General features: G+C 41.3%; 1 long non-coding RNA gene across 1 annotated transcript in view; it reads left to right on the forward strand.

The window, feature by feature from the left end:
* LOC122459398 overlaps positions 1–24,147 on the forward strand; it is a 91,472-nt gene that overhangs the window by 18,222 nt on the left and 49,103 nt on the right. The gene's annotated exons all lie outside the window — the stretch shown is intronic.

Genomic DNA, 24,147 nt, shown 5'->3' on the forward strand with positions numbered 1-24,147 from the left:
TACCCTGTTTTCTATTGCCTGCTGACTAATGTTGCCTCATTGTTTCCTTGCACTTGCCTGTCTGTCTGTATGCATCTGTTGTCTCTTGTCTTATATTTAGATTGTAAGCTCTTTGGGACAAGGACTGTCTTTTTGTTCCATTTGTACAGCACCTACCACAGTAGAGTCCTTCTACAGGACTGGAGCTCATAGATGCTATGATTTAACAAATAATTAATAAAAAGAACTAACCATTTTCATAGGTACACTATGGGTACCTGCCCTCTCCTTTGCACAGGTATAAATTTCACTGTTATGAGATAAGCAGAGATAGGCCTGACCTGCAAAGTCTGGATTCAAACTTGCCCAGCATACATGGTGGTTGGGCTCTGAGATGGATTCAATGCCAAACTAAAGTCAATGGAAAAACTCCCAGTGACTTCCATGGGCTTTGCATCAGTCCCTGGCTTTGAGGTAATCTTTAAATATAACTTAAATATATTTTATCTAAATGGATCTTATTGGCTAGATTCTCTCTTTTGAACAACTATGATTGTTATTTTGCCGGATAATCTGGTGAAATGTAATAGTTGTTTAGTTAGTGGATGGAATGAAGAGTGATTATTGGGAGAAATTCTACTTGAAGTTATAATACAATTTGCAGCTACTTTATACTGCTTGCTTAAGGAAAACATTTATAAGCTGATTTGCAAGTGAAATATTTTATTATACTAATATTTGGAACATTTTATGCTACTGGTAAAATTCTTGCATGATTTTAGAGACTATTCTTGCATTTGTAAAGTTAACCATATATCTTGTAAATCAACAGAGAGAAGAAACCACAGTGGTTGGCTCAAATATTAAACATACAGATTTTAATAATTGCATGTTCCTGTTTAATTTTTAATTTACTTAACCACAGCATTTATTCTAACTTAAGACAACAATTTGCCTGTAAAATGCAATTATTTGCAACTTTTCTCATTTTTGTACAATATACATATACTCCACTCCCCATATAGTTTGTTTCACGTTCTCTAGCTTCTCGTAATGTTCTGGCTTTTGGAAATACCCTGCTGTAGGCTGCAAAAGTGAACTTTTAGCCAATGTGTTTAGGAAAAGAATCAGGCTTATTGTGGCATGATTCATTGTAATTAGATCCATAAGATTGATGCGTGCAGTAGAAGCTGTTCCAAGCACCTCATCCATCTCTGGTTCTACCTCTTCAGCTTCTGGCTCGGGAACTATTTTCTTCATCATAAACCAACATATACCCATTGCTTATGTAAGGTTTTGCTTTCAGTAAAACCGGTGAATGGGAGCCATGCTGGGAAGGCCAAGATGGAAATCTCCAATCCAGCCTACCCTAAAGTAGGAAGAGGTTTGGGCCAAAACCAGAATTACTAGTTTTTATTTTTAAAGCCTGAGGAAACCATACCCAACTGAAAACCATACCAATAATAGCAGCCCATGATGCATTCCCCTAAGACTGAGTGGGCAAGAATCATAAAGTATGGGGTGACCCCAAATGACAAGGACATGAAGCAACTTAGTGTCTATCAAGCTGCTTTTAAAAATTCTATTCTTGAGCTAGTGTTCCACTCCATATGTGGTTCCCTCTGATGTAGGTGCAGAAGGACTCCTTTGTAGTTTTAACACTATTTTGTGATGCCAGATAAAAACACTTTAAATGATTTTTTTTCACGCCATAGGGCTGTCGGCTGCTTCACAACACATCACCACCATCTTGCTCTGGGACTCCCACTGCAAGTGAGGACTTTGGGTCTGAAGAGGCTCTTAGGGTATGTCTACACTGCAATCAAACACCTGCAGCTGGCCCATACCAGCTGGCTCGGGCTTATGGGGCTTGGGCTAAAGGGTTGTTTAAATGCAGTGTCAATGTTTGGACTCGGGCTGCAGCCTGAACTCTGGGATCCTCCCACCTTGCAGGGTGCTAGAGCCCCGGCTGCAGCCTGAACCCAAATGTCTACACTTTAATTAAACAGCGCATTAACCCAAGCCCTGCAATCCTGAGTCAGCTGGTGTGGCCAGCCGCAGGTGTCAATGTAGACATGCCCTAAGAGGGAGGATAAGAACACACATCTGACAAGTTATAATCCACTCTAGCATTTGTGGAGGCCATAGACATGGTTCTTATCTCATCTTAGACTCACCTAGAGTAAGTCAGAAGTAACTCCATTAGAGTCAATGGGGTAAAAGCTGTGTAAATGAAATCACAAGTAGGCTCCAGGTGAGAAAGCTCCAAAATCTTTAGATAACGGTGTGGAGAGCATAGAGGAGCAGAGTAAGGCTTTGGTTCAATGTCTGACAGAAACCTTGATAATCCTGGAAAAGTAGATGAGAGCCAGAAAGGTAAAAGTCCTTGAAGAACAAAATCCAGGGCATCTCCTGACATTTAGGAAGGACCTTGATCTCCTAACTCCTAAAATTAAATATTAAAAGGAACCCTGATTTATCTGGGAGGGGTTTACAGGACCCCCTATGGAAGCGAGAGAATGATGGAAGCATCATTAGTGTGATCCTGTCAAATGTGCAACAGAGTAAAAATTCCTGATGTGGAAAAATGAGCTGCTGAAGTAACCTACAAATACAATAAAATTATTCTCCCTGGATCTGAGTTTTCTGCTGTGACCTAGACATGGAGGAAAGAGTTTGCTTCCTGAAACACACTTCTGTCACAGCAAGACTGAGGATGTACTTTGGAGATAAAAGGTATATCTTCTGGCATTGGGACTCCAGAAATAAATCCTCTTTGAAAAATTACAGCTGGGCACAAACTAAAGCGCAGCTATAGGAATTGCATACAGAATCAGACCAGTGGTCTGTCTAGTCACGTATCCTGTTTTTGCCAGTGGCCAGAATCATGTGCTACAGAGATAATATAGTGGATAATTACACCCTGATCCTGCTCCCTTTGAAGTCAATGGCAAAACTTCTATTAACTTCAGTAGTGCAGGGTCAAGTCCCTATTGAACATCGGGAATCTGAGAAGCAAATTTGGATCCCAATTTTGCAGATGGCCCCTGTCTTCACAATGGGCCAAATCAATTCAAACAACTCTAAATTTTGTGGTGATTGAAATCTGGATCCAGATTCATATTTTGTGGCTTGAGCCATTCTCTAGAAAAAATACAAAATGAGAGTAGCTTCGTAGACTCTACCCGGAATAAAAGCTGAGTAAATAATTTGTAGCAAATGATGTATTTGGTGAATCTACCCCCCACCTTTTTATTTTCCCACAAACTACCCATCAGAAGCTCATGGGTTTCCTGCGTTTGTTACTTGTTATAATTTGTGCATAATTCTTGCTCCGTAGATTGTTCATGAGCAATTCATTGTGAGTATTCAAAAGCTATAACTCCAGTTTCAAGCTGTGATGGCATGTTTTATCAGGTGGTATTTTTCTGTATTCTGATAGAAGGAACTCTCAGAAACCAATTTCCAGTGTGAATGCTCAACCTTACTAGTTCATTTGCTTTCCTATGTATATTTTTAATATCATTTCTATTTGTAATAAAGGTGCAATAGACCTGGTAAGAGATTAAATTGTATTATATTTACAGGCTCCAGATACTTGACAAGAGTTAGGGTTATAAAAGTTTATTAACCTTGTGACATGACAGAGGTCGCTATCTACTAACTAGTAGGTACAGTTATAGTTTCCTCTCAAAAAAGTCGAATGCAACAAACCATAAAACATCATCTCTAAATGAGAGCCTCCGACTAATTCAACCAATTAATAAAACACCGATAGAGATGTCGGGATGGAAATGGAGACGATGTTATGAATCAGCCTTGACTGATTAGAAGATTATTGTGGCTCTGACTCTGCAGACATCTATCAATAGCTGCTATCCCTGAACCTGAATGGCTTTGTGATAGCATGATCCCTTGTTCTCAAAACAGTTCCTTCTGCAGCAGCTTATTCAGATTCTGAAGTGGATCACCACTTCTTGTCACCAAAGATGAGGGGTCAGATTCTCTTGGCACCAACAGTTATGCAGGGGTTTCTGTGATTTTTATAGTCTCCCCAAAAGCCCCAATAATGCTGTCCACACAAGGATGGGCAAGAGCTCTTGTGGCGGAATGGTGGCTAACAGCAGCCAAATTGTTTACAAATTGTTTACATTTCTGTGACAGGAATAGCTGGTGATGTGACTATGCCCTCCTGATAACGTAAACAAAACTCAAATATTTTCTTTTGCTCTTTGTGAAATACCTGGCACAGATAACAATAACAGTTGTGTCTTTGATATTATTATATGGAATATGGGGACAAGGCGCTTTGCTTTATCAAGCCAACTATATAGGTAGCACTGTGCTCTTCAATCATGCGTGTGAGCTGTCAACATTTTTTTTTGGCTTTAGTGGTGACGCAAGCTAAGCAGGGCTTGGGCAGCTAACATAATTCTATGGTGGCCCCAGAATAGTACAACAACTGCTGTGATCACTCACCAGCATGCTAGTCCTGGACTGCCCTTTTCTGGCCGCAGAGTTAATGCTCAGTCATTCCCCTCTGTGCAAAAGGGTTGTCCTTGCTTCTGCTCAGTCAAGTACAGCAGGAGCCTCTCTGTCTCAGATATGCCCCTGATTCTTTTGCACATCTTTTGCTATTTCTGGTGCAAAGGTTTCTGCTGCACGATGCCTTATGTGAGCTTGGATTAAACTTTCAGTAAATGTATTATTACATTATCCTGATTTTTGGCTCTTCATAAAATGAGCTAACTGCCTGGTGGTTCATCAGTGATTTTTCTGTTTCATGGTAAGCATTGACATCATATACACAGTAAATTCTTGTTGTATTTTTCTTTGTGGGCATATTTTCTGAGCTATTTTCATTCTTTTCCATTTCCCTGTTCTTTGTTCATAATTTGCTGACGTTTTTTAAAAGGCTTTTGGTAATTTGACCTGTAAGATTGTGCCAAAGTGGAAAATGTATCTTACAAAATATTTATGACAATAAAGTAATAATGCTTATATCTACATTCTTGATTACCAGGATTATCTAATTGTGCATAGTCAAATCCTGGCGATAGGCAGATTATGTGATCAGAAGGCTTTTAGCACGCCCCAGTCTCAGGATCCAAGTTAAAGCTGATCAGGTTTAGCTTTAATTCACGTGCTGCTTTGCAAATATACTTGCTTTTTTCTCAGAAGAAGAATTTGTGTAACTTGCCACTGAAATAGAGGAAAAGATGCCCACTGAATTAAATGGGCACTGGACAGGGCCCTAACTCCTTACATATTTTCTGCTTGCTTTGAGGACTGTGTATTCGACTCCTGTGGGGTTGAAATGTCCCAGGGATTCACATGTTTTGGTAGGCCTAGAGTATTGATTTTTACATTGCTAACAAATGCCAGAAGAATTTAGCATGACTTTCTTTTTCTAATTACATAAAAATCTGAGATGTATCAGAGGGTCACAGGGGAGGTGAAACATGGCCTTTAGGGAGCACAGGGCACAGGATTGTTTCCTTTTATTGACTGAATGAATTATTTTCGGCCACTCATCAGGACTTTCCCATAAGGTAGACTTCTAAGAAACTAACATCTCTTCATGGGCCAGTCTGAGTGGTGAACAACGTAAGCCACCTTCTGTGTGCTTTCTGCTGTTTTGTAACTGAAGGTTATTACTGGAGGTTATTACTGCTAGTATTTATGGAGTGCTCTGTGGGCATGTCCACAGTGCACCAAAACACCGGTGGCTGGCCTGTGGCAGCTGACTTGGGATCACGGGGCTTGGGCTGCAGGGCTATAAAATTGCAGTGTAGACGTTCGGGCTTGGGCTTCCCAAACCCTATTTTGAGTATAGAGAATTGGTATCGAAGAGAGTGCAAAGCTGAGTCAGGGAAGGGGATAGAGGGATGGTTAGGCATTAGGACGGTGAGAGATCACAGGCAGTGAGAGGGAGAGGAAAGGAAAGAAGAACATGTTCCTGGGGATAACATTTTGTAGCACCTCGGTGATGAAGGTGTGGAATTTGTGGTAAATGACAGGAAGCCAGTGAAGAGATCTGAAGAGGGTGATGACATGGAAGAAACAAGGTGAGAGTAAGATGAGTTAACAGCAGTGTTTTGGATAGATTAGATTCTAATGCTTCCACACTGCTGCATTCACTTCTCCACTGCTGCCCTCCTTTCCTAGGGTTGAGGGAAATGATTACTTATATATCCTGAAGTATAAAATGCATCTATCCTACATTTGAGGTGAAAGTGAGAACTACCCCAGCTCAACTCTGGAGTCTCCCCAAAATATTAGAATCCTACAAGGAGACCTTTACTTGTCAGGCTTCTAATTTTTAGATACACTCATCTTCCCCAGGTCCAGTGATCGACCCTCTCATAGTGTCTAGCTACATTGTTTAATTTGATCTTCTCTAAATACTAGCACTGTCCCAGAACAGTGTTGTGAAGCACTCTGAGGCATTCTTTGTAACTACAGTCACAGAGCACAAACACAGTCATCTACAATAGCCTGCATATATCCTTTGTGGTGTCTGCTACATATCCTAGATATACTGTCCAAAATTAAGGGTATGTACCTTCAGAAAGCATTGCCTTGGCTGCTTATGACAGTATAGCACCCTAAGGGCTAATATGAAAAGCAACATAGACAGTGTATTGTAGGTGAACATCTTTTTTTTTTTTTTAATTAAGGGAAGAGCTAGTTTGGTTGAGCTTGGGTTGGATGGCTTTCAAAGGTAAATGCTTAAGGCTTCTTTAGAGGAACTTGATATTGCCTCTGAGTCAGAACAGGTCTCTTAAAGTGCAACAGGACCAAAAAAGGACTTGAGGTTATGGTGACCACACATCCTTGACACCCTGGAAGAGTTCCAGAGTACAGGATGATATTTCAGTCCTTTGCATTCCCCAGGATGTCCTTTTGTCCCATGAAGGGCTGACAATGTCAAAGATGAGCCAGAGAAGAAGGGTATATGTCTAATGAACCTGTGTAGCGACCAACTAGTACTGTCCCACTGTGGTGACTGATTGCTGTCTTTCCAGTCTGTCAAATGAAGGAGCACCAAAATCAGGATGTGAATTCTCATCCTGAGACTGACCCCTCCTGGCTGATCTAACAAGTCTTCAATGAACTTGAAGTCATTGAATTAAATAATGTATGGGAAGGAAAGAGATGGAAAAAAGATGCCCAAGGAGAGTTACCAGCAAATAATTCACCAGTACCAGCAAATAATTCATCAGCAAATAATTCACCTCCTTCTGTCTCTGTTCAGCATGAAGTGTTTGTTTTGTTTTGTTTCCTTACCTATATGGTTTGTTTAAGCAGATAAGAAGAATGAGAGTAAAGTTAAACGTCAGGGCCCCGTGCAGTGATAAAGATTAGAAGATAGTAGCTGCTTGCATTCCTAGTTTGGATTTCCTCTGAGTGGCTTTCTTCATACATTTAATATTATTCCCAGCCAAAATCTTTGATTAAGTTACCTTTATAAAGGCAAAACACTCACTTGTACCTAACAATCTATCAGATCATTGCAGTTATAAAACAACTACCTCAAAAATGCTTCGAAGGTAAGAAAATATACATTAAGATTAATTTTATACAAATAAATGCTTTAAAGTCTGTAAGCTTATGAGGGCCCAATCCTTTCCTTAGTTAAGTGCAACTTGCATTGAAATAAGAGGGAATTCCACCCACATAGCTGAGAGCAGAATTGACACCTGAGAGCTAAGGTGAGTTGTCTACTCCGAAAAGTAACTGGCCACCCAAGTACAAGCCTGCCAGACCCTCTAGGTCAGTGGCTCTCAACCTTTCCAGACTACTGTATTCCTTCCAGGAGTCTGATTTGTCTTGCATACCCACAAGTTACATCTCACTTAAAAACTAATTGCTTACAAAACCAGACATAAAAATAGAAAAGTGTCACAGCACACTATGACTGAAAAATTGCTGACTTTTTCATTTTTACCATATAAATATAAAATAAATCCATTGGAATATAAATATTGTACTTACATTTCAGTGTATAGTACACAGAGCTGTATAAACAAGTCATTGTCTGTATGAAGTTTTAGTTTGTATGACTTAGCTAGTGCTTTTTATGTAGCCTGCTGTAAAACTAGGCAAATATCAAGATGAGTTTAAGTATCCCCTGGAAGACCTCCCCTTCCCCCCAAGGATATGTGTACCCCTGGTTGAGAACCACTGCTCTAGGTCCATACTAAGGTGGCTAGCCTGTGCCTCAACGACCACACTGCTATTTTTTGCATGCTAGCTCAAGTGGAGCGAGCACACATCTGTGTATGTGGGCTGGGAGACATGCTCCCAGGTGCAGTGCAGAGAGACCTAATACAGACACCTTGCTGTAACAGAAATGTGGTACACATTTTGAGAAATGTGCATGAGACTGCTAGCAACATTATAGAACCAAAACGCATTCTCACATCGAAAGTGGGATTGGTTCTTCCAAATAGCTTAAGCAGATGCCTTCATGGGGTTAGTAACTGTATAACTCATAGAGCCAGCACATAGGTTAGCAACCTTAACTAATTTGAGGGCTGGTCCCATAAAATCTACTCATCAGGACAGATTGAAAAACTGTGATCTGAGGCGTTCTCTGTGATTTCTGGCTGCAGCGGAGCAAATTCATGGCAGAAGGAATAGTTAGGCCTTGAGAGGGGTGTGGCTAGCGATAGGGTCTTATGCCTTTACCCCAGCCAAGATAATGAGAAAAATCCTGCACACTTAAAATGTGCATGGCCTCTTTCTTTCCAACATGTGCCAATATGCTACATTCACAGATGGTGTGTCAAGGGAGCCCCGATGGCCAGTTACAGCATTTCCTGCACTAATGTGAACAGAGCTTTTGATTTCATGGTTTAAAATAAAATGACCCAAATATAATTACTGAAGCTTATTAATTTATTTGTTATGGGTTGGTTACCCTTCATAGGCTATAGCACTTGTTACAGGACGGGCCAAGAGGATTAAGGTTTTAGTTGAGCACAGTTCGATTCCTATATGAAAATAGGACGAAATGAAGCACTAAATTGCATGTTTTATGATTATATCTTATTAAAGAACAATTAATACCCAACTTTGAGTGCACCAGTTTCATGTTGAATAGGAGCAGTGTGAAAACGCCAGCGTCATGAAGGCTACAGTTAAGTCTCTGGATTCAAATCCAGCATAACAACTGAAAGCTGTTACATCTCACAGCTATTCATGGCCTGAAAGTGGGCTGAAAGTTTCAGTCCAGTTTCTAGTGAACAAGTGTCTGAATCACAACTGGCACCTGTACCTGTACTATATAGGTAAGGAAACTACAGCTGGCACCAGATTTAGCACAGCTAATGGATTGCACATGAATGGAGACCCAACAACCATCTTCCTTCTCATGGCGTGTGGGCATTCCTCCAAGGATGAGGCACACTGTGGTGGCTGGGGTTCTCATTGGCCAACTCTGTTATTTCTCTGAGGACACCTGGAAAAATTTAGCCTTACAACCGTTCGTCATTATCTATGAGCACTAAATTCACATTAACAAAAACTGAAGAAAAGTTATTCAAAGCTGGGCTGGTAACACTGTCTGCTGTTAAGGTTGCTTCAATTTTGCCAACTTTTAACTGTTTGGGCTGAAATTTTCCATGCTGGGTGTCTGCCTCTGGCTGAATTTCTGGAAAATTACACCCAAAAGGATTCAGCTGTTTCTGAGAATGAGATTAAGAAAAATAACAATTCTGTCTTCAGAGCAGGAGTTGAATAGTGTGCAGTAAAGAAGGCCTGGGGCCATACATTGAACAACAAGGAGAGAACAAAATATTGAATAGCTGCTTGTTAAACCATAAGCTCTCCTGTGCCCTGGTGCCTATACTCTTCCCCCCCATCCCCCGTGAGAAGGTTAGGATGCTGGTGTGCTTGATATCATGATATCATAGCCACAGGAGATGTGTGTGTGTGTGTGTGGGGGGGGGGGAGATTTCTGCCAGTGTTTGCTGGCCCTGCTCGGTCACATGATGCAGCTGGGCCCCCTCCTTGCATGGCAGCTGCCGGAGCCAGTGAGCTGCGAGCTGTGCCCTCCAGGGAGAAGCAGGAGTAACAGCTGGGAGCTGCAGGGAGGGGCTACTGCTTTCCAGGAGGGGAGACGGAGGGTAAGGGCAGAACCTGCCTTGGGGAGGCGGCATGACTCATACTGTTCTGGGGGTGGCCAAACCTTTAAATTGCCCCTACCCCTATCAGGTATGGGTCATCTCTGCCCGCTACCTATCATGCTGACCAGCATTGTTTCCTTGTGCTCCCCTGTCTGTGTCCATCTCTCGTCTTGTGTCACACTTAAATTGTAAGCTCTTTGCGGGCAGGGACCATCTTTTTGCTCTATACAGTGCATAGCAGAATGAGGTCCTGGTCCATGACTAGGGCTCGTAGGCCCTACATTAATACAAATAAATAATAATAAGGTGAACACAATCCCACATTCTGTGCACTGAATGAGGCAGGGGTTTTGTGGAAAAAAATAATGCAGTAATTAAAGACTGTATCATAACACATATGCATGGGGGGAGGGGGCAAATTAAGATTGCATGCATTTCCTAATTTTTGAGTGCTTGATAATATAGCTTTTTTGGGGGTGTTCATATGTATATGAACCGTCTCAGGGTGGTGGATTACCTATGCTGATGGAAGAACCGCCTCCCTTCAGTGTAGGTAGTGTCTACGCTGAACTGCTACAGCGGCTCAGCTGCAGTGGCACAGCTGTAGCTTTTTAAGTGTAGACATACGTTCAGTCCCATTGACTTTCAGTTAGACACAGGATCCTAAGCCAACTTGGTACTCTTGAAATTTTACGTGATAAGTACTAAGCATTAATTTCAAGTTGCATTTCCAAATTCTTTCTAATGTTATATATATTTTTACAAGCACAATTATGTGTAGTTCATAGTGGATTTTGTGTGAAACTAAAATGCAAAGAAATGTTAAGCATTTTAAAATATCCTTAACTGTAGGCTTATATATGAAAAAGATAAATAAGCAACTCTTGCCAGACAGTACTTGTCTTTCATAAAAATCAGAATGTTTTCATTCAATCAGATATTTAACGGTTCCTTCCTTGATGCAGCTATATAACTCCCACTGACGGTGATAGATCCCATAGTATCAATATGTTCCTTGCTTTCCAGAAGCAGTGCCATACTGAGAGATTCCCATCTTTCCATACTGTGGTTCCTTGACCATCCCTAACCTGTTGTTGTTTTTTTTAGTGTGAATTTTAACAATATATATTTTTAGAAACTGCCATATGGGCCATCAGTTTCACCTCTCCTCCCAACCATTTTGAATAGTTCTGCCATAAAAGACACTTATACCTATGACCTAAGATATCCCTTACAAACCCTCTTCTAACTGCTAAACCTTCTTTAGCCTCACAGTAAAAACTGCACCAACGCTAACTACCATGCCAGCTGCTTAACTCTCCTTCTTCCCTCAGTGACAGGTATCCTGTTGCCAAACCTTTTAAAATTCCTCATCACTTACAAATGGAGGGCCTACCATAGCAGAGGAGACTAATAAAGCTTGGCTTGTTTACCCTAGCAAAAGGAAGGCTGAGAGGGAATATGACTACCCTCTATAAATACAGCAGGGGGGTAAACACCAGACAGGGAGAAGAGCTATTTAATCAAAAGAACAATGTTGGCACAAGAACAAATGGATATAAATTGGCCATGAATAAATTTAGGCTGGAAATTAGATGAAGGTTTTTAACCATCAGAGTAGTTAGCTTCTGGGACAGCCTCCCAGTAGGAATAGTGCGTGTGTGTGTGTGGGGGGGGGACAGACGACAACTTAACTAATTTTAAGATAGAGCTTGATATGAACAGGTTTATATGATGGAGTTGTCTGTGATAATAGGGGACTGGATTTGATGAGTCAGGAGGTCCTGTCCAGTCCTATGTTCCTAAGATAATCCACTCACCTGATTGCTCAAGAGATCTACATTGAAAATTATACACTTCAAAAGAACTGAGGGCCATGTCCAGGAGCACAGGCAAAAAGAAAATGCTGATTATAGGACAACGATCACTAAAAAACTTGTCCTCCTGGTGCACATGTATAGTGCATGAGCAGGACCAAAGGGCTGTCCACGTCTAGAAGAAACTGGCCAGAAAGACCCCAATGGGAGCTCATTCCTAGAATTGAGGAAGAGTGGATGGCTGACAGTATGAGGAAGCAGACTGCTTTGGTCTGCTGATTCTGCTGAAGAGGGGCAAGTTTTTGATGGCAGTTTTTATGACATGGAGTTTAAGTCCAGAAGGGAACATTAGCTCATCTAGTCTGACCTTCGCTGTAAATTAAAACAGATCCCTATTTCCTAAGCACAGAGATCCCACACAGAACACCTCCCAACAAGACAATGAGGATCAGTCACCGTGGACCTGGCTCATATTTGGACAAGTGACCCATCACACGTTTTTCAGATTCCTTAAGCCATCCATTTCCCTGTGACTCAGAAGCTGTGCTTTTGCATGGGAGAGACAAATATACTTCTTTTCCCCTGCACGCTTAACCTGTGTGTGATTTTTCCCATTTCCCAGTTATGGAAAAAGAGCAAGGGGAAAATGATCAGCCGCGGTAGAAGTTCTCTCTTTCTCTGCTAGTGTGTGCTACATTCAGTGCACGGGGAGAATATGTCTGTTACTTACATTCGTTTTAATGGAAGTTCCCTTTGTAAGGCCTCAGTTCAGCAAGGCACTTAAGCACATGCCCAGCTTTAAGCATGGGAAGAGTTCTAGTGGCTTCAATCGGACTGCTCATGAGCTTAACGCTAGACTTGTGCTTAAGTACTTCAGTGATTCGGAGCCTAAATCACCAATATATCAAGGATATTCCAAAACAGATCCGGAGATAGGCTAGCACTGCAGTTCCTATCTTAGGTTCTGTACTGGGACCTTTCTGTTTGTGTAGCTGTTGTTGGGAGAGGATGGCAACTTCCAATCCACAGCAGGATGCAGAGTTATTTATTGAACTGTTCCATCTTATGTGCTAGTTAACAAAAACCAGCATAATGGTGATAACCTAAAATACATTGATGGAGAAAAGCCTTTCTGTTAAATTAAGTGACTGTTCCGTTTTTTACAGGATCTGGGCTATTACACACGGCTGGAATGCTTAGCATTTGTCTAGGGCGATAAAATTGAACCCCGCAGGAAATTATTTTGTTGGAATTCATAATGAATTGTAACTAGGGAAGGAGAAGCCAGTTCAGGAGGAAAGAAAAAACTGGCCTTAACCTTATCCCAGCCATCAGATGGAATCCAAACTTATTTCAGGTTCAATATGGAGATGGACCCTCACCTCATTTCTCCTTCCTCTTGATATTTCAGTATCTTCCTGCCTCCCTGGTGGTCTTCCACTAGGCTACACCAGCTTCCTTCCCCAGAAACTCCCCATAGGCTTGGGCTCCTTCCCAGCCCATAACCTTCAGGAACCACTCTTCCTTCTGTGCCTTTGAAGATCCTGCTGCAATACACAGAAACTCTGGCAGCTTCCAGCATGACTGCTAGTGACTTCAAATATCACACATTCGGGGTGCATAGCCCACTGGAGAGTCCTAGTGGATACCACTTCAATATTGCAAGATTATGGGGAAAGGAATAAATAGAGGTCTATTGGAGAATGACAGGGACAGGGACCTGGAGGAAATAAGGGCTGTAAATAGGGAGAGGCACACATGAACAACAGCAGTGTCTTTGAGGGGAAGGGGGCCTTCGGTATTTTGGGTAAGTATCTAAATGTCAGGGGAGCCCATGTGGAAAATGGACCCTACAGCCTGCAATCATGGATTGGGTTGGCAATAGTGAGGTTACAGCCTGGCCATTAGTGGAACAGACAAGTCAGTGGACTCTAAAATCCCACAGAATGCGGCTCATGTATAAATCTGATCATTTAAAAGTGAACTTCTTATGTAGCAAATTTCTCAAAGGTTGTTTTTCCTGTATTGGGGCATATGTGGCTTCCTAACCAGACCCCACATTAGGGTGCTGCTGATTCCAGAATGCCCAGAGTCACAATTGTTCATTCCAAGTGTTGGCTTGACTCCTATAAGGAGCCAAACAGCCTACATGTCAGAACTAGGTCAGAGCCAAGATAGAGTGTCATAAAAAAGGTAGGGGTGGCCTGGAGACATCAGTGTATTATTGCGTGTCATGCACATCCACAGAAAAAGATAAGGGTCCACAGTTGTTTTCACCTCGGAATGCTCATTTTAAAAGACTTTTATAAGTAAAATTTTACATTGACATTATATGGTAACCTTGTCTTGTTTGAAACATATATAAAGGCTCCAATTTCAGTAGCCTTTGTGACCTGCGTTGTTTGAATTACCCTTTTCCCCAGCAGGAAAGCCTGATGCTGCATAAAGAATTACAGAGTGCAAATGCAGGCAAAGCCATGGCATACGGGAAGGAGAAGCAAAATAATCTTGAGGGATTCCAACTTGTTTGAAGCACACACAAGGATTCTGATTTCAGAAAACCTTTTGTGAGCAGAGCTGTTTAAAATACTCCCAGGAATTCTAAGCATGCAGTGAGGAATTCATTTAGGAAACTCCGCTTTATTACAGAATACATAAGCATTAACTAGAGCAGGGCAATCAGTTTTCCACATGATGATCTTTGCTGTGACTTCTCCCAGGAGAGGACAGAAATTAGTTTATTTTTGCCCTTTACATTTGCACAATACATTGTGATATTCCTATTAGATTACATAGTAGCAGCAGTCTTAGTCTGTATTCGCAAAAAGAAAAAGAGTACTTGTGGCACCTTAGAGAAATTTGTTAGTCTCTAAGGTGCCACAAGTACTCCTTTCCTATTAGATTAGGTGTTAAGAATCTCCTATCCATCTATTCTTGCATTTTATAAAGACCTGATTTACTACTGTGTTACTCCAATTTTATGCCAGTGTAATTCCACTGATTTCAGTTAAATTACATAAGTATTACTCTGGCATGACAAGGTGGTGAATCAGCCCTAAGATTTTGAGGCAGGCCTATTTTCTCTTGTTAGCCAATGAAAATTTTCCTGGTTCAGTTTATTGATGGTGCATTTCAGTAGTTAAAAATCTTCTTATAAATAAGATGGATAGTCAGTTTGTCCCTGTTGGAAAACATCAACTGGTCCTCATCAGCCTTCACCAGACATTATATTGTGGTGTGGCCCTGCCATATAATAGTAGAACCTATGTGTCTCATAAAACATTCTTAGAATAGCACCTTCTAATTGTCTTACACTGCCTGGCTGGACATGCTCTAAATCGGTAAAGTGTAACAAAACTCACTGCAAATATTTATTAATGATTTTCCATCACTCAGCCCCAACATAGCTGTGTGCTCTCTAACACTGCAGCATCTAAAGATGTCAATCAGAGAATAGCATGATAAAATATAGTGCTGGATATTCCTGCTCTAAAGCTAGATCCAATTCCCTGATGCAATATTAGCATTTGGAGTGCTATACTGGGTCCCAAGTACATGTCTAAATGTACTGGATTTCTAGCCTCGGTGTCTGGTAGTCTAGTGGCAGTGCATTACATTACTATGGGGAGACTTCCAATTAATATTCTGGCCTTGAGTTGGAGCCCCTGGCATGGCAGGGGCTGCGAGTGCTGTGGATTCTGCTTCACACTTGTGCAAATGGGGATTAACTCTATTAAAATCAATAGCTTTACACGGGTATGAAACTGGAGTGAGAGGCAATGGCCTAGAGTTCTTTGTTCCTGTACAGGAAGGGGGCCTGCCCAGTGACCCTCTTTCAGTATTGCCAACCCCAAAAGTTCAAAAATCATAAGACTGATTTTAAAATCATGAGATTATTTGAAAATAGTCACTTCGGTGTTCTTTTTATTTGCCTTCTGCATTTTGACCTTGTAGGATACACTGGGGTCACATTTTTGAAACTTTCTCCACAGTCATGAAGGCTAGAAACTTACTTTTTCTTTAAGAATGAAGGCTCAAATCATCACAGATCAGCTTGACTCCAGGAGCTGGGGTTTTAAGGAAAACAGTAATTATCATGAGACTCACGACAAAATTGTGACAGTTGGCAACACTGCTTTGGCAGATGAATGTGTAGCCTACATGCTTTATATCGCAGCATACACGTGTCTCTGTTAAAGAGAGAGAATGGGGAAGCACATAATGAAGTGATGGTTTATGAATTCTTGCTTGACTTAGCTGGGCTTATGAGGTGAAGATGGTGCCCTACAGAGATCCAGAAATGGCTATTGTGTATGGTGATCCCAAAGCCTGTACCATTTTGGATACAGGCTGCAGACTTCTGTTTTACCAGCAAATGAGAGGACCAGTCAGCTGTTAACCTAAGGCTTGATCTGCTGCTAGCTAGGGAGGTCCCCAGCCTGTTTCTTTGCTGACAGGATTCTGATTTGTTTCAAAGGACTGGTTTCAGAGTAGCAGCCATGTTAGTCTGTATTCGCAAAAAGAAAAGGAGTACTTGTGGCACCTTAGAGACTAACAAATTTATTTGAGCATAAGCTTTCGTGAGCTACTGAGCTGTAGCTCACAAAAGCTTCTACTCAAATAAATTCGTTAGTCTCTAAGGTGCCACAAGTACTCCTTTTCTTTTTTCAAAGGACTGTGACACTTCCTCACACACACAGTGTATACTGTGGTCATCACACTGTAAAGACTGAGACATCAACTCTGAGTGGAGATCGGGGAGGATGTGTCTTGATGTGTGTGCTGAAGTATTGAAAATGTTCTGTTGAAACCTGTATGCAGTGTAGTTGTAGCCTTGTCAGTCTCAGGATATTAGAGAGACAAGGTGGATGAGGTAATATTGTTTATTGAACCAACTTCTATTGATGAGAGAGACAAGCTTTTGGGCCACACAAAGCTCTTCTTCAGGTCTGGGAAATGTACTCCAAGCATCACAGCTAAATGCAAGGTGGAACAGATTGCTTAGCAAAAATAGTTAGCACGTATTCTAGGGAACCATTCAAGGTAGAGTGGCCCATTAAAAACTCTATAGTCATAAGAACAAATAAGGGGGGAATTAGTGGGTTACAGATTGTTGTAATAAGCCATAAATCCAGTGTCTCTGATCAGTCCATGATTTTTGGTGTCTAGCAGAGTTATGAATCTTTGCTCCTGGGCTCATCTTTTTAAAGTGTTGTGTGCAGGTTTACCTTGAGGATGAAGACTGATAGGTCAAATATAGAGTGATCCTTTTGTGAAAGTGTTCACCCACAGGTGATAAGCCTGTATTTGTCCTATGACTGAGTGGTGTTAATGGACCACTCTACCTTAAATGGTCCTTTAGAATGTTTAGCATAAATAGTTAGCACATAATCTGTACCACCATACATTTAGTTGTGAGGCTTGGAATACCTTTCCCAGACCTGAAGAAGAGCTCTGTGTCACTCGAATTTTGTCTCTCTCATGAGCAGACATTGGTCCAATAAAAAGATAGTATCTCACCCACCTTGTTGCTCTAATGTTGAAACCTTACATTTTACTATAGGTAATAGAAACAAAAGTGGGGAAGTCTGAATAAGAAACACCAGTATATTTATTGTCGAATAGCTTTTGTTTAAAAGGTTTCAGAGTAGCAGCCGTGTTAGTCTGTATCCGCAAAAAGAAAAGGACCTTAGAGACTAACAAATTTATTTGAGTATAAGCTTTTGTGAGCTACAGCTCACTTCATCGGATGAATGTAGTGGAAAATACAGTGGGGAGATTTTAAATACACAGAGAACACGAAACAATGGATGTTACCATACACACTGTAACAAGAGTGATCAGGTAAGGTGAGCTATTACCAGCAGGAGAGCGGCGGGGGTGGTGGTGGGGAACATTTGTAGTGATAATCAAGGTGGGCCATTTCCAGCAGTTGACAAGAACGTCTGAGGAACAGTGGGGGGGGGGAGGGGGAATAAACATGGGGAAATAGTTTTACTTTGTGTAATGACACATCCACTCCCAGTCTTTATTCAAGCCTAAGTTAATTGTATCCAGTTTGCAAATTAATTCCAATTCAGCAGTCTCTCACTGGAGTCTGTTTTTGAAGTTTTTTTTGTTGAAGAATTGCCACTTTTAGGTCTGTAATCGAGTGACCAAAGAGATTGAAATGTTCTGTGACTGGTTTTTGAATGTTATAATTCTTGATGTCTGATTTGTGTTCATTTATTCTTGTACGTAGAAACTGTCCAGTTTGGCCAATGTATACGGCAGAGGGGCATTGCTGGCACATGATGGCATATATCACATTGGTAGATGTGCAGGTGAACGAGCCTCTGATAGTGTGGCTGATGTGATTAGGCCCTATGATGGTGTCACCTGAATAGATATGTGGACAGAGTTGGCAATGGGCTTTGTTGCAAGGATAGGTTCCTGGGTTAGTGTTGTTGTGTTGTGTGTGGTTGCTGGTGAGTATTTGCTTCAGGTTGGGGCCCTGTCTGTAAGGAAGGACTGGCCTGACTCCCAAGATCTGTGAGAGTGATGGGTCTGTGAGATGAGGAATAGGTTTGCAGAGTTGGAAAATGAAGAAGGGGCTCAGCAGGTACTTGTTGAAGGTGGAAGGGTAAGGAAGAAGAGAAGAGAGGCTAGTCCTATAGGAAAAGCGGAAGAGTCAAGGGAGACTACACCAAATATGAGCCCCAGGAGGATACAGGATGGGTTGAAGAAGATTATAAGGGAAAATAGGAATGGAAAGAACTTGCAGCCAGAGGGAACAGGGGAGAGACTGGAGAATAGCACCGTCACCAGGAAAAGGCAGGTCTATGTGATCGGGGACTCTTTATTGAGAAGAATAGACAGGACTGTAACTAGAGCTGATCCAGAGAATAGAAGGGTGTGCTGTCTTCCGGGTGCTAAGATATGGGATGTAGACCTGAGGTTGAAAAGGATCCTAAAGGGAGTGGGAAAGAATCCCCTAATTATCCTTCATGTGGGAACAAATGATACGGCTAGATTCTCGCTGGAAAGTATTAAGGGAGACTATGCTAGGCTGGGGAAGACGCTTAAGGAAATTGAGGCTCAGGTGATCTTTAGCGGGATCCTTCCTGTTCCTAGAGAAGGGCAACAAAGGTCTGACAAGATTATGACTGTCAACAGATGGCTTAGGCAGTGGTGCTATAAGGAGGGCTTTGGGATGTATGGCCACTGGGAGGCATTCACGGACAGAGGACAGTTCTCTCGGGATGGACTTCATCTGAGTAGGGAAGGAAATAGACTTCTAGGATCGAGGCTGGCACAACTGATAAAGAGAGCTTTAAACTAGGAATTAGGGGGAGATGGTTGGGAGATGTCCAGGAAATCTCCACGCCAGATTTTAGCATTGAGAGGGAAGAAGACGAAGTAAGAAAGGATACAGCCGTGGGTAGGAGAATGTATATAAGGAGCGAGGGCGGTGTGGATACTAGTCTAATAGGTTATACTGGCTGTAGAATGACTGTGCCTAATAGGGTACAAAATGTGAGCGAGGCCAAACAGCAAAAATTACGATGTTTATACACCAATGCGAGGAGCCTAGGTAACAAAATGGAGGAACTAGAGCTACTGGTGCAGGAAGTGAAATCAGATATTATAGGGATAACAGAAACATGGTGGAATAGTAGTCATGACTGGACTACAGGTATTGAAGGGTATGTGCTGCTTAGGAAAGACAGAAACAAAGATAAAGGGGGTGGAGTAGCATTGTATATCAATGATGAGGTAGAATGTAAAGAAATAAGAAGCAATGCAATGGATAAGACAAAGTCCGTCTGGGCAAAAATTACATTGGGGAAGAAAACTAGTAAAGCCTCTCCTACGATAGTGCTTGGGGTGTGCTATAGACCTCCGGGATCTAATTTGGATATGGATAGAGCCCTTTTTAATGTCTTTAATCAAGTAAATACTAATGGAAACTGCGTGATCATGGTAGACTTTAACTTCCCAGATATAGACTGGAGGACCAGTGCTAGTAATAATAATAGGGCTCAGATTTTCCTAGATGCGATATTTGATGGATTCCTTCATCAAGTAGTTGCTGAACCGACTAGAGGGGATGCCATTTTAGATTTAATTTTGGTGAGTAGCGAGGACCTCATAGAGAAATGGTTGTAGGGGACAATCTTGGCTCAAGTGATCATGAGCTAATTCAGTTCAAACTAAATGGAAGGATTAACAAAAATAAATCTGCAACTAGGGTTTTTGATTTCAAAAGGGCTGACTTTCAAAAATTAAGGAAATTAGTTAGGGAACTGGATTGGACTGAAGAACTTATGGATCTAAAGGTAGAGGAGGCCTGGGATTACTTTAAATCAAAACTGCAGAAGCTATCAGAAGCCTGTATCCCAAGAAAGGGGAAAAAATTCATAGGAAGGAGTTGTAGACCAAGCTGGATGAGCAAGCATCTTAGAGAGGTGATTAAGAAGAAGCAGAAAGCATACAGGGAGTGGAAGATGGGAGGGATCAGCAAGGAAAGCTACCTAATTGAGGTCAGAAGATGTAGGGATAAAGTGAGAGAGGCTAAAAGTCGAGTAGAGTTGGACCTTGCAAAGGGAATTAAAACCAATAGTAAAAGGTTCTATAGCCATATAAATAAGAAGAAAACTAAGAAAGAAGAAGTGGGGCCACTTAACACTGAGGATGGAGTGGAGGTTAAAGATAATCTAGACATGGCCCAATATCTAAACAAATACTTTGCCTCAGTCTTTAATAAGGCTAAAGAGGATCTTGGGGAGAATGGTAGCATGACAAATGGGAATGAGGATATGGAGGTAGATATTACCATATCTGAGGTAGAAGCAAAACTGAAACAGCTTAATGGGACTAAATCGGGGGGCCCAGATAATCTTCATCCAAAAATATTAAAGGAATTGGCACCTGAAATTGCAAGCCCATTAGCAAGAATTTTTAATAAATCTGTAAACTCAGGAGTAGTACCGAATGATTGGAGAATTGCTAATATAGTTCTTATTTTTAAGAAAGGGAAAAAAAGTGATCCAGGTAACTACAGGCCAGTTAGTTTGACATCTATAGTATGCAAGGTTCTGGAAAAAATTTTGAAGGAGAAATTAGTTAAGGACATTGAAGTCAATGGTAAATGGGACAAAATACAACCTGGTTTTACAAAAGGTAGATCGTGCCAAACCAACCTGATCTCCTTCTTTGAAAAGGTAACAGATTTTTTAGATAAAGGAAATGCAGTGGATCTAATTTATCTAGATTTCAGTAAGGCATTTGATACCGTGCCACATGGGGAATTATTAGTTAAATTGGAGAAGATGGGGATCAATATGAACATCAAAAGGTGGATAAGGAATTGGTTAAAGGGGAGACTGCAACGGGTCCTACTGAAAGGCGAACTGTCAGGCTGGAGGGAGGTTACCAGTGGAGTTCCTCAGTGATCAGTTTTGGGACCAATCTTATTTAATCTTTTTATTACTGACCTTGGCACAAAAAGTGGGAGTGTGCTAATAAAGTTTGCAGATGATACAAAGCTGGGAGGTATTGCCAATTCAGAGAAGAATTGGGATATTATACAGGAGGATCTGGATGACCTTGTAAACTGGAGTAATGGTAATAGGATGAAATTTAATAGTGAGAAGTGTAAGGTTATGCATTTAGGGATTAATAACAAGAATTTTAGTTATAAGTTGGGGACGCAGCAATTAGAAGTAACGGAAGAGGAGAAGGACCTTGGAGTATTGGTTGATCATGGGATGACTATGAGCTGCCAATGTGATATGGCTGTGAAAAAAGCTAATGCGGTTTTGGGATGCATCAGGAGAGGCATTTCCAGTAGGGATAAGGAGGTTTTAGTACCGTTATACAAGGCATTGGTGAGACCTCACCTAGAATACTGTGTACAGTTCTGGTCTCCCATGTTTAAAAAGGATGAATTCAAACTGGAGCAGGTCCAGAGAAGGGCTACTAGGATGATCCGAGGAATGGAAAACTTGTCTTATGAAAGGAGACTTAAGGAGCTTGGCTTGTTTAGCCTAACTAAAAGAAGGTTGAGGGGAGATATGATTGCTCTCTATAAATATATCCGAGGGATAAATACAGGAGAGGGAGAGGAATTATTTAAGATCAGCACCAATGTGGACACAAGAACAAATGGGTATAAACTGGCCACCAGGAAGTTTAGACTTGAAATCAGATGAAGGTTTTTAACCATCAGAGGAGTGACGTTTTGGAATAGCCTTCCAAGGGAAGCAGTGGGGGCAAAAGATCTATCTGGTTTTAAGATTCTACTTGATAAGTTTATGGAGGAGATGATATGATGGGATAATGTGATTTTGGTAAGTAATTGATCTTTAAATATTCAGGGTAAATAGGCCAAATCTCCTGAGATGGGTTATTAGTTGGATGGGATCTGAGTTACCCAGGAAAGAATTTTCTGTAGTATCTGGCTGATGAATCTTGCCCATATGCTCAGGGTTTAGCTGATTGCCATATTTGGGGTCGGGAAGGAATTTTCCTCCAGGGCAGATTGGAGAGCCCCTGGAGGTATTTCGCCTTCCTCTGTAGCATGGGGCATGGTTGACTTGAGGGAGGCTTCTCTGCTCCTTGAAGTCTTTGAACCATGATTTAAGGACTTCAATAGCTCAGACATGGGTGAGGTTTTTCATAGGAGTGGGTGGGTGAGATTCTGTGGCCTGCGCTGTGCAGGAGGTCGGACTAGATGATCAGAATGGTCCCTTCTGACCTTAGTATCTATGAATCTACCAATGTGATATATGCCATCATGTGCCAGCAATGCCCCTCTGCCATGTACATTGGCCAAACTGGACAGTTTCTACGTAAAAGAATAAATGGACACAAATCAGACGTCAAGAATTATAACATTCAAAAACAAGTCGGAGAACACTTCAATCTCTCCAGTCACTCGATTACAGACCTGAGGGTGGCGATCCTTCAACAAAAAAACTTCAAAAACAGACTCCAACGAGAAACTGTTGAATTGGAATTAAGTTGCAAACTAGATACAATTAATTTAGGCTTGAATAAAGACTGGGAGTGGATGGGTCATTACACAAAGTAAAACTATTTCCCCATGTTTATTTCCTCCCCCCACACCACTGTTCCTCACACATTCTTGTCAACTGCTGGAAATGGCCCACCTTAATTATCACTAAAAAGGTCCCCCGCACTCCCACCCCGCCGCTATCCTGCTGGTAATAGCTCACCTGACCTGATCACTCTTGTTACAGTGTGTATGGTAACACCCATTGTTTCGTGTTCTCTGTGTATATAAAATCTCCCCACTGTATTTTCCACTACATGCATCCGATGAAGTGAGCTGTAGCTCACGAAAGCTTATGCTCAAATAAATTTGTTAGTCTCTAAGGTGCCATAAGTGCTCCTTTTCTTTTTGTTTAAAAGTTATTCATAGTATTCCAAATGCTATTTACAGTGTTATACTATTTGCAATGTCTTTTATGTGCACTACAAATGTTTGTTTTACTATGCAAATGTATGGTTCTCTCTTTTTTAAATTGACTAGGAATGTTAACATCCATTTATCATGGTTTTACATACAATAGGCCTGAGGTTTAATTCTGTGTAATGCAGTCTGAAAAGCCAAAAAGAAAAAACTCTAGCCTGTGTGTAAGCAAAGAGCTAAGCTGAGGTGCAGGAAGAAGAGAAGTGTAATAGTTGAATACAGAATATTGCCTTAGCATCCCCTATCCCCAATAATACATGGAATAACATCAGTGGTCTCTGAAGAAAAGGGAGTCTAATGTGGGACCTTTTGAAAAGGGAAGGACAAAACATTGGGAACAGAGGGCTGCCACAGACATGGAGAACTCCCCTAGATGCTGATGGACATCCAACTTCAAGTCCTTTTGCTGATTTCTGCAGTTGAGAGTGTTAAAATTTGCATGTACTGCCAGGAAAGGGACAGCTAATGGGAGAACAAAGACTTCCTTTCTCTCCCAAACTGAGGCAATAACGCATGGTCAGGATTTAAAATAAATAAATAACTGGAAGAAAAGCTGTTTGTGAAAGAGGCTGCATATACACCAGTTATTTACCAACTCTGCCAAAATGAGTTTCTTCTAACAGGGAAGAATAAATCTGCTGGGCTAATGTTTCATTTATTAGGTTCCCAGGGAAAATAAGGGATGGGAACTGTAAAGAGGAAGTTGGCAGCCAAGATTGCGGATAAAGACTTGAACGAGCCC

This window comes from Dermochelys coriacea, chromosome 3, assembly GCF_009764565.3.
Source record: "Dermochelys coriacea isolate rDerCor1 chromosome 3, rDerCor1.pri.v4, whole genome shotgun sequence".
Taxonomy (NCBI): Eukaryota; Metazoa; Chordata; order Testudines; family Dermochelyidae; genus Dermochelys; species Dermochelys coriacea.